Genomic DNA, 13,747 nt, shown 5'->3' on the forward strand with positions numbered 1-13,747 from the left:
CTAACTGATAAACACATTCATCAGAGCATGTGGGAAAAGCGGTTACGATTTCAGTTCCTGCACTGCTGGAGTTAGAAAGTCGGCTGTGGCCAGCACTAAATTTGAAAGTGCTAAATATTATTTAAAAATCTATTTTCAAATGCATCTCACAGTTTAAAGTGGTGAGAAGTGCCAGTTACTCATGTGAATTGTCAGACTGTGCTCAAGAAGAGGGTGCTGCTTTCTTTAGGAAGATGTCAGCTACGGGACAGAAATAGTCACCAATTTGGTACCTAATTATTCATGCTGTGTGGCATGGCATAAGCTTTTATCTGTGTGTTTATAGCTGCATCCCCTCCTTTTGGAGGAAAAACAAAATCCTCAAGTAAAAATGTTTCAAGCCAGGGAAAAAAGGAGCATTGCTCTTTTTTGGTTAAGAGTAAAACATGACAACCTACAATTTTTGCAGTGGATATACGATTCAGGTACACATAATGACCTTGCTGCCAATTGTCAGGAGTCCTGACAGTATATTTTCTTATCTGGATCATTCAGCTAACTTTCCCTCATGCAAGTTTCATAAAAGAGTACCATATTAGCTGTGTACTCCAAGCTTTGCCTAAAATGTTGTTGCCTATGTAAATGTGTTCTAATCAGAAATCTAATTATGCAACATATTAACATCTGGTAATGAAGACAAAACTGCTTAGACATTCTCTAAGGCAAGGCAATACCATTCTTTAATATATTTCTAAAAGTCCAAGGCTTTATAAATAAACTGCTGCATAATGTGCATTATTTCCATTACAGCAAAGTACAATAAAAATCATTGCATTTCTGACACCTCAGAGAATTGGCTTCATTTATATCTATAAGATGTGCTGTCAAAACCCTCCCAGTTGAATCATTTTGCCATATTCCACAATAAAAAAATAAACATTGTATTTATTACTGTAAAGTTAATATAATCGTTTGTGCACACAGGAATATTTGCAATTTTATATATTGAATTGGTTAGTAGGAATCCCTCCAACTACTCTCGTTACCTACTGTGTGTTCCTATTGAGTATTCCATTAAAACCAAACCTCCTTAAGTTAAGAGCATGCTAAAGTCACAGAGTTGAGAACTCAGAAGTCAATAATATGTTAAGTTAAGGTTGAACATGCAATCTTCTCTCTCTTTGTGCACTAAAGTTTTTATGTGATTATTGCTTGTAATGTACTTGAGCAATTTTCTCCAATTTTAAACAGGTAGCATCTACTGCTACTACATAGCACTTGTGAGAGGCATTTCTATCCAGAAGCCCTGATTAATCTGCTGTACAACTTACAATTTTTTCAGGCACCTTTTGGGATATTCTTTTTGAAAAGGAGTATGATCATGTAATTAACGATGCATACATAGAAGGGGCATGAAAGGTTGCACATTCAGCCTTATTAACTTTTGCATTTCTTGATTTAGGAGTATTCAAACATACAGCTATACAGCTCACTCAAAAGGAAATTACATTAAAATTAGGTTTGTTCTAAGAGAATATACATTTAAACCAGTTGAGTTCACCGTGGTTAGACCCAGCTGAACGCTCTGTCCCATACACATGGGAACTCAGTGATGCAAGGACTGATCAAGAGCTTGGCACTTTCTCAATGTTTTGAAGGAAACCTTGAGCAAAAAGTCACCTTTAAGCAAAGGCCAAGCCTAGACTATTTCAGACCAATAGATTAAAATGTTAACGAAGTCATAAGGAGCTCAGAACACTAGATTAGAACTGAAATGATTAAGATTTCCATAACACCTAATGCTATCACTCCATCTATAAATGCAAACATCTCATTAATTCAGCCTTAATTTTCCACACTTAATTCTAACAATGATGAAATGAAAAATAACTTTCCATCAGTATTAGCTCGACTGCATTGCCTCTCCTTTTATAATAGTTTATAACACATTTGATTAAAAGGTGTCACTTGATATATTAAAATAATTGAAAATGTTAGACATAGAAGACACAGCTGTGTTAGGTGCTATGACTTCAAACCTGACCTGGTGCATTTCCTCACTTTGCAGGAACAAGACCTTAAGGGTATGTCTACACTATGAAATTAGGTCAATTTTATAGAAGTTGATTTTTAGAAATTTATTTTATACAGTCGACTACGTATGTCCACACTAAGCGCTTTAAGTCGGCGGAGTGCGTCCTTGCTACTGTGGCTAGCATTGACTTATGGAGCGGTGCACTGTAGGTAGCTATCCCACAGTTCCTGCAGTTTCCACTGCCCATGGGAATTCTGGGTTAAGCTCCCAATGCCTGATGTACCCAAAACCACCTGCAATAATGTTTTTGCCCCATATCATCAGTCACCCTTCCCTCCTTGAAAGGGACGGCAGACAATTGTTTAGTGCCTTTTTTCCTGGGTTACCCATGCAGATGCCATACCACGGCAAGCATAGAGTCCGCTCAGCTCCCCGTCACTGCTGCTGTTGTGGGCAAGTCTACTGTGGGGGCTACTGTGATCCAAGTAGCCAATGCAATCATTGACATTGTTATTAAGGGTAGTGACTCTGGGAAACGTGTGGGCCTTTTTAGATTTTCGGTGCATCATATTCTTGTCCTTTGTCGCTGGCGAAGAAGTCTTGCAGCCATACATTCCAGTCCGGTCAGCGCTGTAACAGCCCATAGCACTTCTGTGGTTGACACATGTAACAGCTCCAGGGCTCTTGCTCTTTTGCCTTGGCTGAGATACCTTGTCCTACCCGGACCTCCAAGCATTTGACACAGAAGCATCTGCAGCAGCTGGCATTGCTACACAGCAGCAGCTCCTTGCCTTTGCAGCAGATGGTGCAGTAGGACTGTTAACCGTCCTTGTCCACCGCAACTCTGCTCTCCTGCTCAGGGGATCCGTTCATGAAGCCTGCACAGTAGTAAGGAGCAGTTCAACTATAGGCTGAGCAAGTGCAGAATGGTGGTAGAATGTGCCTTTGGACGTTTAAAAGTTCACTGGCGTTGTTGGTCAGACTTCAGTGCAATTAACATTCCCATTGTTATTGCTGCTTGCTGTGTGCTCCATAATATCTGTTAGAGTAAGGGGGAGATGTTTATGGTGGGGTGGGAGATTGAGGCAAATTGCCTGGTATCCGATTTTGAGCAGCCAGACACCAGGGCGATTAGAAGAGCACAGCAAAGCACGCTGCGCATCAGAGAGGCTTTGAAAACCAGTTTAATGATTGGCCAGGCTTCGGTGTGACAGTTGTGTGTGTTTCTCCTTGATGCAAACCCACCCCTTTTGTTGATTTTAATTCCCTGTAAGCCAACCACCCTCCCCCTTCGAAATAAACTATTGTTTTGAAATCATGCATTCCTTTCTTTATTAATTAAAAAAAAAGTGATAATGGACAAGGAGTAGGGGAAGAGGGAAGGACACGACCACATTGCTTATTGTAGCCACACTAAAAATCAAACTGTTTGAATGACAGCCTTCTGTTGCTTGGGCCATCCTCTGGATTAGAGCGGCTGGGTGCCTGGAGCCTCCCCCCTGTGTTCTTGGGCATCTGGGTGAGGAGGCAGCTATGGAACATGGGGAGGAGGGTAGGTAGTTATATAGTGGATGCAGCAGGGGTCTGGACTCTTGTTGGCTTTCCTGAAGCTCCAGACAGACTCTTCATCATGTCCGTTTGCTCCCCCATTAGCCTCAGCATCGCGTCCTACCTCCACTCTTCACACTCACTTAATTCTTTCCTGGCCTCTGAATGCTTCCATGCATTAAGCTATGCCTTATCAGTGCAGGAGGACGGCATGAGCTCGGAAAACATGTCATCGCAAGTGCATTTCCCCCCCCCCCCCCACCTTCTAATCTGTGATAACCTCAGGGACGGAGATGATAGGGGTAGAACATTCTATACTCTACGATTCTGGGGGAACTACATGGCCACCTGTGCTGCTGAGTTTGCCACGCTGACCAAACAGGAAATGACATAAGTTCATGGGGCTTTTCCTGTGTACCTGGCTAGTGCATCGGAGTTGAAAGTGTTGTCCAGAGCGGTCACAATGGAACACTCTGGGATAGCTCCTGGAGGTTAATACCGTGGATTTGTATCCACACTACCCCAAAGTCAACCCAGCAAGGTTGATTTTAGCGCTACTCTTCTCGTCGGGGAGGAGTACAGAAGTCGATTTTAAGAGCCCTTTAGGGCGACGGAATGGGGTTGGTTGTGTGGACGCAGTCATTTTAAATCAACCTAACACAGCTAAATTTGACCTAACCCCGTAGTGTAGACAAGGGTTAAGTCACTGGTACAGAATCCCACACTGCCCTATTGAATTCAGTAGTGCTTTTCATAGACTCAAAGTCCACGCTAACCAACCCAGCTGCACTACTGGGGTCTGAGTGGGTAACACTGACTTTGTAGCATCACAGATAGGGCTTGGCAGGGTTTTGTTTTTTGGTTTTAAAATTACTAAAGCCCTTTGAAGAATAGAATATTGCTGGTAACACCTCTGCATAAGCCAGTTCAAAGAAGACAGAACCTCTTGAAGCAGAGGCAGTGGGAATGAGCTAGAAAAGGAGGTTTAAAATGTTCAAATGCTTTTAATGGTACTCTGCCAAGAAGTGCAGGAGTTAAAATGAAGAGCCAAAGAGGTAGAAACACACACTTCTCACAAGCCCTTATGTGTCTTTTGATAGGCAGCCCTTAAACAAGAGAAAGACATTCTTTAGCATCTAACGTAACAGTCTCCAGATAACCAGAGAGTAAACTTCACTGTCAGGAAGGTCCCATAAACCACCCACCCTTTTTACAAAAAACACACCCCCCAACAAGACACACACACGCTCAGCCAAGTTGGCCATAGGCCTCCTGAAGGTACATCCCACCTAGAAAAGCAGCAAACAGCTTCCTTGCTCCTTGGGAAGTGAGTCTCAGAGGCACAGGGAGCTCAAATGAAGCTCTCCCCTCATTAAGAATCATTTCAACTCTCCCCATTTGTTTACAATGGTAATGTCCTGCTTTTCAATCACTTTAACTATTACAGTAATAAAGGCCCCTATGCTACCCTATGTTGCTACAAGTAACTGACCCAGGTCACATTATTCACATGGTACAACTATTCAAGATACCTTTTAATTAAGGTGGCATTACATAAAACTTTATATTCTCTAGGACTCCAGTGAGTGGCACAGAGGGAAGCCAAATTGCTTTGAAATCTGGAAAGGGGATTAGTCAGAGAGGGAAAAACTGGCTATTATTCCTCCTCACCTCCCCATCCTGTTGATGCTAGTCTACATGGGTGAGACTAGAAGCAGTGGTAGGGAGCTATATTTCCATGACCTGCTCCTCCCCGAGAAGGTCCACAGCAAAGTCAAGCTAAAGTTTTGCATTCAGATTCCACTCCAGAAGAGCAGAAAGCACACTTTGGGCCTTGAGGACCAGGAGAAACTCATTGGTTCATCTGAGCTGTAGGTACTGCAAACTAGCATGAACAAAAAATCCCTCCATGCAACCAGCTACTAGGTTTTGCAGCATTGGGGTCTGAGACTCAGGTTCTAATAGATCCCTTGTTTTCCACTACATTTTCTAAAAATGGTTTCCTGGCTAAGTCGCACCTGATAGGGGGTTCAGATCTCCAGGAGGGGTAGTGAATAGTAAACTATTAGATCAGATCCACTTTGAAGAGTAACTTTGAAAACAGAAATTTCTCAAAATCAACATGTGTTTAGCTTAAACAACAAAAGTTGTTTTTACTCCTCTTAGCCCACAGAACCAGTACATATCAGACTGTGAGCTAGAGCCTATTGCACTTTGTGAATCATCAGGAACACCATAAATTCCCATTACAGGCCTGTTTTGTAGCATACTCATTGTGTGCACACTCCCTTGCATCAGGAAGCAACACTGCCAGAAATGAGGACACCAGTTTTTGCACACCACTCACCTCTAGAGTCTTACATGGGCTAGTCCTCCAGCCAAGTCTCATAAGAGTCCAAAAACCTCTTCTGTCTTAACAAAGAGGGCTAGCTAAATATCCAAGTAAACCTCTAAACTAATAAGTCTTTCACCCCTCTCTAGCCCCACTGAAGTGGTCTCACCAGCCCTATTTCAGACCCCACCTCACAGCCCTTAGAGAGCACCATCCTACAGAAAATTCCTACCTCTACACTCTCTCACCTAGTGAACTCCCTCAGCCTGTTTATGAGGCCCAGATGACTAACAGCTCCACCCCCTCTGGCCAGGATTAATCATACAGGTGTTGAACATGTCACTAATTGGGGTTTGTTTTTCTTCTGTAAGTGGTGATGGGGACTTATCCCCTCACCAGGCCCAATCAGTTGCACCTGTGTAAACCCAGTGACAGAAATAAACACTTATCATTGAGAGTATAGTGTTTGTAGAACCTTCATGCTACAGGAGGATGAATCCAGGTAACCTTTGCTAGCCTGGCAGTTGCTGTAAAAACACCTTTTTGCTTGTAAACTGGGCACATTTTGCTATAGAATTATTGAGACACAACGAACATGGAATCCCCAAATGTCACTTTCATAGAGCATAGCTTCATTTCAGCAGATTCTGAGGACAAAAAAACCCCTATCTTTGTGAATCCAGATATCTGGTTTAAAAATTGCTGTCCAGTTCTTTTCCCCCACTGCTTCAGGTTGTTGTTGTTGTTGTTGTTTTTTGTGGGGGTGGGGTGAGGAGAGGGCACTGCCGTATTGAGAACTCTCTTCCATAGAAACCCTTGCCTGCTTCATCATATATTCCACATGAAGCAGTGGAAACCACTGCTAGATCTCTTCCCATGCAGAGTATGGAACCCTCACAGCGTGTGGTATGCAGTACTGGTGCCACTTTTGGAGTTCTGATGGTTTCTGTGTAAGTTAGCAAGGTACAGCACTTACTTTTTCATATCAAACTTTATCTGAAGATAATATTAACGTTGCAAAGTTAAGCTCTCAAAAGTAAGGAAATACTTAAGACTGCTCATGCAGTCTTAACTCTGCCTGCTCGTAGGCATGCATTACAATAATATTTAATATAAGCTCTAATAACACCATCACATACTATTTTTGCAAGACCTCCTGCCTCAATCATGTGCATGCTGGATAGAATTATCATGTGGTTAAGGCATTAGATTGGGACTCAGAAGATCGGGTTCTTATATCACTGCCTCTGCTACAGGTTTCCTGTGTACCACCTTGGACAAGACACTTAATCTCTGTGTGCTTCAATTCTGCAAAATGAGGCTAATACTAATCCATGTCCTCATGGGATGCTGTAAAGATGAGTTCATTAAAATTTGAGCAGTTGAATACTATTATGATGGAGCTATAGACAACCCACAGATCAGACATTCTGCACTGAGTGAAGCATAGTGCACAGCAAATGAAGTAGGGCCTTCTCCTAGCTCAAATTCTGTTAAATTAGAACAGTGGAAATCTGGATAAACTCCAGAAGCAGAGTTAATTTAAAGCAAAATTTGGTCCTCATTGTGTAGGTTGGTTGGTGTGCAGTACAAAGGGCAGCTAAAAATAACTTACACACAAATATGTACAAGTACTTATTCATATTTTCATGGATTAATTCCTTTAAAGAAAAGTGATTTAAAGTGTTAGTTGGCAGCAATTAGCAACCATAGCTTTCAACTTCACTATTCTTACTAATTTTAAAATATTACACTCTCTTTCTTCATGTATGGTGTTGCACTAAACTTGTCCATTGATAGAAGCATTGTTTCTATGGAAATAATCATCAGTGAAAACTACTGTAATACATAAGCACCAGGAGGCTGCATTATGTTTGTGCATTCAAAACTGGATTTTCTTGACTCTTAAGAGCTTAAAATTGCAATCTCATTGTTCTCACTACATATTCTTTTGCTCTGTGTTTGTGTAAATATTTGTGTATGGCCCAAATTTTCAAGAATGACTAGTGATTTTGGGGAGCCTGTCACAGGGTCAGGTGCGGCTCTAGCTTTTTTGCCGCCCCAAGCACGGCAGTCAGGCTGCCTTCGGTGGCATGCCTGCGGGAGGTCCCTGATCCCGCGGATTCGGCGTACCTGCCGCCGAATTGCCACCGAATCCGGGGGACTGGCGGACCTCCCGCAGGCATGCCGCCGAAGGCTGCCTGACTGTCGCCCTCGCAGGGACCGGCAGGGCGCCCCCCTGCGGCTTGCTGCCCCAGGCACGCGCTTGGAGCGCTGGTGCCTGGAGCCGCCGCTGCACAGGGTGCACTTACCGTTAGTGGCACCTCCTCCTAGTTACTCTGGGAATTCGCTCTGGCCAGGCATTTCTCCCTCCTCTGGCGCTATCTCTCCTATCATCCTCTGATTAGGGTATTCCCCCTTTATGACTTGGCCTGCCGGTCAGGACACTATATGGTTCCCCCTGGGGAGGGGTTACGAAACCTTTCCAGAACAAATTATCCTAGGCAATCCACTGTCCTTTCCCTAGTCTGTGCCACATTCCCAGGCCCAACCTCTTCTCTGGGTTTCAGTTCAGTGGCTCTCTAATCAACAGACAAGGGCTACACTCCTGTTTCTTGCTGTTTTCCCTCCTGAGCCTTCTCCTACCTTCCTGGCTCTCCATGCAGGGCCGGCTCCAGGCACCAGCTTAACAAGCAGGTGCTTGGGGCAGCCAAGGGGAAGGGGCAGCACATCCAGCAATTCGGTGGCGGGTCCCTCTCGGAGGGAAGGAGCTTTTGCCGAATTGCTGCTGAAGAAGAAAGCTGCGTGGCTGAGCTGCCGCCAATTGCGATCACAGCTTTTTCCCTCCCTCACCCCCGCCGCTTGGGGCTGCAAAAACCCTGGAGTCGGCCCGTCCCTGACCCCTTGGTGCCCCCCGCAGGCAGAGCATGGGATACACCCAACAGACCATGGCCGAGTCCCTGCAGTGTGTCCAGCAGCTCCAGGCCGACCTGGGGGGCACCGAGATTTTGGCACTGCTATGAGCCATTAACCTCAGTCCCTGCTGGGACGGGCACCTGCCCCAGGTACCAGGGGCAGCAGCAGGGCTCGGAGAAGGGCTGGGGGAGCCAAGGGAGGTTGGGGGGGGGGCTTTCAGAAGGGAATGGGGCCAGGGAGAATAAACTCAGAGACTTTCAGGCCAGAAGGAATCATCCTGATCATCTCATCTGGCCCCAACCCCACACCCTCCTGTGACACCTCCAACCCCTGGGGCTGAGTCACCGATGCCCCCAAACCCTGACTTACAGACATCAGGTCCCAGAGCCCCCCTAATTACACCTGTTCAAACCAGCAAGTGCCCCAGCTGCCAAGGAGGATGAACCCCCCAGAGTCTCTGCCAATCTGACACTGGGGAAAATCTCTTCCCCACCCCACATGTGGGGGATCTGTGAGCCTCAAGCACGGGGGCAAGACCCCCCCCAGCCAGCCCCTGGGAAGGATTCTCTGCCCCTCGGCTCACTTGAGGAGGCTGTTCCTGAACTTCCTGAGGGGGAGACCCTCAGAGAGGTGCAGGGGGCCTGGGGGCAGCTGACAGGGGGCCAAAGGGGGTGCTTAGAGAGGGGCTGGGAGCTGGGGAGCAGGTGATGGGGGCTTTGGGGGAGGATCAGAATAGGACTGGGCCAAAAAGAAGCCAGTGTCCCTGGGGGTGTGAGCAGGGCGTGGCAGGCAGGAGCTGGGGGGCAGCACTAGGTGCTGTGCTCAGCTCTGGGGGGCACCCTGCAGCCAGAGGCAACATGCGGGGGGTCAGGAAGGAGCTCCCAGAAAGGTGCCCACAGCATTTGGGCAGGTTAGTGTCTCCAGGTGCTGGGGAAGAGGTGACAGGTGGGGGTTGGGGGTCACAGAGACAAGGGAGGTGGTCAGTGGTCACTGTCTGTCACACACACACCCCGCCCAGGGAAATGTCTGGGAGAAGAGCTGGGGGGGGGGGTCTCATGGGGCTGGGAGTCTCTGGGGGGGGTCAGTGGAGCAGGTTCGCTGGGGGCTGCCCCATTCCCAGGGGAGAGGGGTTTCCAGGGGGATTTGGAGTTCCTCTCCAGAGCCTGCATCCCCAGCCAGAGCCTGCACCCCAACCCTCTGCCCCAGCTGTGAGCCCCCTCCCACACTACGAACCCCTGGGCCCCACACCCACCACACGTCACCTCCATATTGCCACACATAACAAAATTAATTCCACACATGCATGTAACATTGCTCCATACACCACTCTCCGGGACCCCATGTCACCGCGCTGCCGCTGGACCACCTCAAGAATTGACATCCAGGGAGGGGAGACTCTGCAGGGATGAAGCCCCGAATCAGGGGGATGGGCCCAGACTGGGTGTGTGGGGGGGTACCCCACACACAGGGGGGCAGGACCCAAAGAGGATGGAAGGGGCCCCTGGACCCAGGGCCGGCTCCAGGCACCAGCTTATCAAGAAGGTGCTTGGGACGGCCGCTCTGGAGAGGGGCGGCACGTCCAGGTATTTGGCGGCAATTCGGCGGACAGTCCCTCACTCCGGCTCGGAGCGAAGGACCTCCCACCGAATTGCCGCCGCAGATTGCGATTGCGACTTTTTTTTGTTTTTGTTTGTTTTGGCTGCTTGGGGCGGCCAAAACCCTGGAGCCGGCCCTGTCTTCATGTTCGTCAACCTCCCCACTCCTAGTAACTACATCCTACTGTCCTACAACCCCTTGCTGATCTCAGCTCCTGAGCTTTATCCAGGCCCCCCCAGTTCCTGTCCAGCTGAGCCTCGTGTCTAATCAATTCCCTGCTCCCTACCTCCTTCTCCAGGTGCAGCCTGGGCAGTTAATTGGCCAACCTGGCCATCTTAACCCCTTCCAGTCTTGTGTGGTGTCAATGCCCCATTACAGTGCCCAACCTGAGATACCTTAAAGCATGTCTGGATTTTCAGAGGGCAGCTAGTCAGTACTGCATGAAAATGGTGTTTCTTTAGGTTTCCCAACAGAGGCCTCCAGAACTGCTTAATCACTTTTTTAAATGTGGGTTGTTTGCCTGTGCATGCATGTGGAAAGTGCTCAGAAACTATGTGAGGTAAGTATCAAAATATGGGTATACAGAATATAAAAAATAAATACAAAGAAAAATGAGATGCATGAAGGTATGGACTTCAAACAGAATAAATGGTTTATCTTAAATTTATGCTAGTGATAGACTATAAAGTTAGCAGCGATGTATCAACCCTTGAGGCTATCTTCACGATTGATTTATATAGAGAAATAGTAAGGATTACCTCCTTTTACAAGGAGTGCCTCTGCATTTATTCAGCCCAAAAAAGATGTTTTAAATAAAGAGAGAATTTCTCAGTTAAAAGAAAAAAAAAGGATCTTTAATAGGACAAGAGCACATAAGAGATTTATTTTTTAACTGAAGAGACTGCATTTAAAAACACTGAAGATGATAAATCAGGTTATGCTTATCCTACAATACCTCAGGAAACATGGTGACGTCTCGCCTCTATTATTAAACACAAAAGCTTCATGATACAATGTTTTCGTTGAAAAAGAATACTGATGAGATCACATTTGACTGCATATTTACCACCTTATCTACTATATGAACAACTACTGTTCTAGTGTCACTGGCATTGCAGTTATGAAATAAGACTAGGGCACAATTATCATGCAGGTTTTTACTCTAGTGCTCTCATGTTACATTTCATACAGCATTCACTCTTGTATTTCAGTTAACCTTGATGTTTTACTAATGCCATTTATAAGTCTGGTGTCAAATGAATGTAAGTGCTAAAACTTAGTCACCTGCCTAGAAAGCTTTACTGAAGCAAACGTAGAACCCTAGGAGTATAGGGTATGGTTCTAACAGCTAAGTTAATAGATATTCTGGCCCTGACTTTTTTTCCCCTCCTTGTCACTTGCACCAGTGTACATTCAGAAGTAGCTCTACTGAAGTCAGTGTAAAACTTGTGCAAACAAGAGGAGAGTCAGGCCCCGTGTGTCTGTGCACTAACACAGTTGATTTACATTAATTAGAATTCAAAGTTTTGCTACCCATGGCAGAAAATAAAGTCCAGCATTCAGATTCTTAATGTAGTTCTTAGCTACCAGCAAGAAAATGCAGGGCTGGCTCTAGGTTTTTGGCCGCCCCAAGCAAAAAAATTTTTTGGCTGCCCCCCACCCTGGGCTCTCTCTTCCCCTCTCCACCCGCACCCCCTGCTGCCCCAGCCCTGGGCTCCCCACCACCAGTGATGACTCTGCCCGCTCCCCCATCACCTCCAGCCGGTCCGGCGCTGGCAGGGTCACGGTAAGCAGCAGGGCTCCCGGGCCAAGCCTCAGCCCAGGGTCCCTCCATCCAGGGTTCCCGCCTCCAGGACCGGCCGGGACCTGGGAGGGCAGAGACAGGGGAGCTAGGGCAGGGTAGCCCCAGAGGCAGCGGAGCACCAGAGAGTGGGATTCAGGCCCCGCACGACAGCACCCCGCCCTCTATGGCCTCGGTGCAGCTGCTACTTCTGGCCGCCCTGCCATAGTCCCTGGGCGGCTTGGGCCGCTTCGCCCAGCCCCGGCTGCAACGCTGGGGGCGGCCGCCCTGCAGCACCTGCTGGCGGCTCCGTGTGCCCCATGGGGTGTCCCCCAGCTGAGTGTCCCCCACTCGAAGCCTGCCCGGCCCAGCCACAAGATTTGGGGCTGCTCCCCCGCGGCGTGAACTGCAGCAGCTACATGGTGCTCCCCGCGCATGACAAGCTGCTGCTGCCAGGGCCGGCTCTAGTCTTTTGCCGCCAGAAGCACACAAAAAAAATGGCCAGAATGCTGCCCTTGAAAATGTGCTTCCCCAAGCACGTGCTTGGTTTGCTGGTGCCTAGAGCCGGCCCTGAGAAAATGCATACACAATAATTAGGCAAACTGAGTTTGAATCCCAACAGAAGCAACAAATGTTCATGGTAAATCTTAAGGGTATTATGAGTAGTCATGATGACTTGCTCACTAATTATTTGTTCTGCGCTTAGCTACAGTTATTTTGATCTAATGGTTTTATCAGTGAATAAAGTTATTCAGTTTTCCTTACAGAAGGGATTTGCAATACCTAAAGCTCTCATATACCTCTGATATTCTTCTCTCTGTTTATTTTCCCTCATCCAGCTTTTGATGAGTCACTGGATTATCTCTTAGTCCCAAACACAGTTTGGTAACAAGCTTTACTCATGAAACATCAATTTTAAAAACCAGGAGAAAGTCACATCAGATTAAATTGGGATCTGTGAATCTAGCTTTAAAACATGTTTTTAAATAGATCTTCCTGGTACGTGACTTTTTCAAAGCATTACCAAAAGGCTGGTATTTGTGACTCACTTTAAAAAAAACACCACCACATTTTCATGAAACTATTTTTGACACAGTTTTCTCACCAGCGGTAGTTGCACTGGGTCCAAACGCTGTAGAACTGCTCTTCCTCTAATATCAACACCAGTAAAGTGCACACTGCTGTATTCTCTAGAAATGGTATGAGGGGAATAGCAAATGCAGTGCAATAACCCTGCCCCAAGACACAGATGACGATGGATGGAATCAGAATGTAGAAAGAAACTTCTAGAAGAAAACCTGACATCAGTGGTCCTTTGAATTCTGTGAGGTACCATATCTAGTATGAACTTGAAAAGCAAACGCATTTGGCCATGTTATGTTCCGTGTACACCAGAGCAACTTCACTGACTTCTCTTTGCTCAGTGGGAGCAGATTATAGTTCTCTTCCACATTATACACTAATGGGAGGAGGGGTGAGGGAATGTAATCCTCAAATAGACATTCAAGTCAAATTCAACCCAAACGGTTAGATTTTATTTATATATTTTATAAAAAGATTT

The sequence above is a fragment of the Malaclemys terrapin genome, chromosome 3 (genome assembly GCF_027887155.1).
Source record: "Malaclemys terrapin pileata isolate rMalTer1 chromosome 3, rMalTer1.hap1, whole genome shotgun sequence".
NCBI classification, from domain to species: Eukaryota; Metazoa; Chordata; order Testudines; family Emydidae; genus Malaclemys; species Malaclemys terrapin.